Source organism: Hylaeus anthracinus, unplaced genomic scaffold (assembly GCF_026225885.1).
Source record: "Hylaeus anthracinus isolate JK02 unplaced genomic scaffold, UHH_iyHylAnth1.0_haploid 0, whole genome shotgun sequence".
Lineage (NCBI taxonomy): Eukaryota > Metazoa > Arthropoda > Insecta > Hymenoptera > Colletidae > Hylaeus > Hylaeus anthracinus.
In genome coordinates this window covers 9,106,317-9,110,349 of record NW_026533254.1, presented here as the reverse complement: position 1 = coordinate 9,110,349, position 4,033 = coordinate 9,106,317, and positions in this window count along the sequence as shown.

The window sequence follows — 4,033 nt, the reverse complement described above, 5'->3', positions numbered from 1 at the left end:
ATATCGACGAACGGCTGAATTTTCCGATCGGCTTGTTAGCGATAGGAAAACGTTGTTCCGCAACGAAGGTAACGGCGGAAGAAAAAGAAACCATATTGAAAACGATCGATCGGGCGGCTCCTACGCGGATAACATCCCCTTTCATCGCAATCACCGAGTTAATGAGTCGCTTTAAATATCCAATGCCATCGTTTATTAACGCCGATATAAATCGCGTTTAATCAGCCGTGCCGCGTTTAATCCACTCGTCGTGCACGACCACGCGGAGCTAATATCTTCGACATCGTTGCACTCCGTTGTGATTCGGTACGATTGTTCCACTTTGCTCGCCAGACGGTCTACGAAGTTATTAAAAACACCCTGGAGGAGGAGTCTGAATAATCGTCGACGTGAAACGAATTTATACGATATTTAAACTTTTGTTCGTGCTTTGGGGACGTAGGAATAGGTGTCGAAACTTGTTTATAGGCGTGTATATCGTTAAATTTGTGTTAAATAATCATTAGGACTTTACAGGCAGTTTTCATATAAATGTTTTCGTCATTTATATTTATAGGTACTCTCAACTGTAACAATTTCTGTACGATGTTAGGGGAGTGTGGGACATTTGAAAAAATTCCTATAGCTAGACTAAACATCACTGAATACATGTAATTGATATGTCGAGAAGTCTCCCTAAGAAAAATTCTCCGATACCACGAAGTCTTCAGTGTAACAAACTACCCCCCTTACTTCCAAGTAACCAAGGAACAATTTGTTTCTCCAAATATACGATCAAATTCCTGCAATAAAGCGTGAATATTTAGTATTCCAACACAATCCTAATTCGTCCTAGCCTCGATAACCCCTCCATCTCATCGATTCAGCTTAGCCACTCCAAAGGAGCACTTGCCAAGGAGCACCTACGCTCAAACGAGACCGCAGCAGACAAGCCAGCGGATTCGTATCCGTAGACAGTAGCCTCGATATGATCGAGTCCCTAAAGGCGGCGAAAGGGCACCGCGCGCGTTTCGCTCGCTGCTCACCAACGTGCATAGTTCCCTTGGACGAATGGCGAGGGGTGTGTGTGTGTGTGTGTTACGGGAGAGGGTTCGAGGGGTAGAAAGGAAGACAGTAAACGGTGCAAAGAGGGCGGAGAAGAAAGGACAGCGGAGGCGGAATAAAACTAAAACGGGGGGAGGGGGAGGGCCCGACGCGGAGGATGGAATCGCTCCACGGATGAAAGGCTCGTGGAGAGATCAGAGGCGAAAAAGAGGCGAAAGGTGCGATGGCGCGCGACGGGGTGTGAGAACGATGATTGAAGTGCACGTACTTACGTGCGCGTACTTACTCGGATGCGTCGTGTGTATGCGGGATGCTGAAAACGCGGCGGTGCAGGCTCGCATTGTCGTCCGTGCTCCCTCGTGGTCGCGCGCCGCCAATGGCGCCTCCTCGCTAACTCCTTGAATTGCGACGTAGACTCGACTCCTCGAAACTTGCGCGCGACACGCGCCGCGAACCTCGATAGTTGCGCGCCGGGCCCGTTTGTCGCACCTTCTCCTCGGTACTCGCGCGCAGGCCTCGTTCTCTGCATCGAGTGAAGGGATTGGTCGCTAACCGGATACGTTCGCCAAGTGGTTGACACCGATCGCGACGGAACGATATAGGAAACTATTTCCTCGAGTTTGATAGTTTCTGGCACTTTTCGAATAATTACGTGGAGCTGGAGAGATCGCCTCTGGATACGTAATTCAGATCCAGTGATCGCATTTCGTGTAAAGGGCTTCATTGTTTGTCGAGAAGCTAGTAATTACTGTTTTTACTATTGACACTAAACCCACCACTCGAATGACCGTTTTCAAACTTTTGTAAATAGTTCTTGTGTGCAATATATGAATTATATACAATTGTTTCACGCGTTATTTAGTTTAGTTTCACGGAAAATATGTTTGCATTTAATTGGAAAAAGTGTCTCCAAGACTAATCATTTGGTCCATAACAGTGAAAATACAGACGAATAATGCTTTGGTTTTGTATGTATCTGATTATAGCAAAAAATCCATTTAGCATTCGCCCCACGAAAGATTAAACAATAGATAGTCGATCTAAAGTTAGTAAATTGAACGAACTTTTTAGCAAACCTAATAGTTACAAATGAACGTCGATAGGTTTAGTGTTAACATTCTATTCCTTATATCAATTCCAAAACTATTTTCCCACTTTTATTGTTGACGTGAATTCACGTCACTTCAAATTCTATTCCTGGTCATGAAGAAACTCTGAAAATCTTTCTATTTTATACACTAGATATTTCCAACATTGATATTTCGAAACATATTTCGGGATTTTTATCTTCGCCCTAACGACACAAATTTGCGATGTCCAACTTCAGAATTTTATTATTTTCGTCAGTACTCGGTATTACGTAAACGTAAAAATATCTATCGATCGCGAATGCGTTAATACATAGAGGCTCGTCTCAATAAAACACTGTTATAAGTACCATCGCTCAAGGACAATCTGTACAGCTCCGTGTAGTACATATTTTCAAAATGGTGTCCACCGAATCTACCGTTTCGATTTCCTCCCTTTTAGCGAGCGCGCGATATTCTCGGTTTCCAATTTAGACACTCGGCGCGGATACACTTTGGAATACTCCCCGAATATATGTTCTGGTCCCGTGGCGACACGCGAACCGTTTTAACGCGAATATGTAGGACATAATGCGCGGAGTGTCGAGCACCGCACAGCAAGCCGCGACAATCGATGATCACTTTCCACTCCGCGACGACTCGATTACATCGGCGTTCTACCGGGAAATCATCGGTTAACTTTGTAGAGAAGCGACAAGACTCCCGGTTGTTCGTCGTGCCGAGGCTCCTCGTCAACTGAAGTGGGGGTATTCGAGGATTTAATCCGCAACCAAAGTCACGTTCGTCCCAGACTTTTCCAGGAATTGTTGATAAATTTAATGAAGGGAAATTCCGTTGGAATTTTGGGTGTCTCGTGATTTTCGTCGTTCGTTGACCTGAGACCGTGTCGCCATTAATATTTGCAAGTTTCTTCGACCGTGATTCAGGTAGTCGAAGGATTACCTAAATTAGGCCACTGTATTGAATTCAATGAAATGTTTTGAACGTAGTTAACACTGTGCATAGGAATATAAACGTGATTGGATGTAAGTCCTTGAATATAATAGTATACCACAGTAATCAAATTAACGTTAAAATGCCTTACTTAAATTTTTCTCTGAGTTTGTGAAATACGTATAAACATATTGAATTTTAAAAAGGGAAGATCACGATATTTAAAAATTTCAAAAGTGGTCCATTTCAAGCAACCTTTCTGTATTCTGATCGCTGAAATATTCATTAGGGCATACATTTATATAATAAATAACTAAATAAATAAATGAAATTTATCCCATACCAAAACTGTGATATATTATAGTTGAAGTGACGGCAACACGGTACGTGAATATACTTCCTCGCATATTTGTATCATAGGGTTTCCCTATAATAAACGATTAAATAAATAAAGTTTCACGTGTAAACCATGATGTATTAGAGTCGAAACAACGACGACACGGTCCGGCCAGGATGAGTAGCCTCGGACTGCTGAAAGGGACGGAAAGAAACGTGAGAGCAGAAGGGATGTTGAGCGACGTCCACTGGTGTATGGTTCAACGATCATTATTAGCGATTACGAAACGATCGGCTGTACAATAATTCGAGATCTCGGATCACAAACTGTCCGTACAAAACACGGCGCGACAGGCGTGTGTCTTTAATTGACGTCTATAGATAAGGTGAAGATATACAATGCAATGGAGCCGGTATTTTGTGACTTCTACCGTCCGTTTAATAAAATTAATCGTTTAGATACTTATCACAACAGGTAGAACATGTCGTAGGAACCCTGCCTGTGTCTTACACGCTGTACCTAACAATTATAATTTACAATCTCATAGCTGTTCACGGTTATCGTTACAATTTCACAATGGTTGGAAAACTTTTTGTGTTTCGTTCTCTTTCTCGTTTTCGTTTTCGTTTTT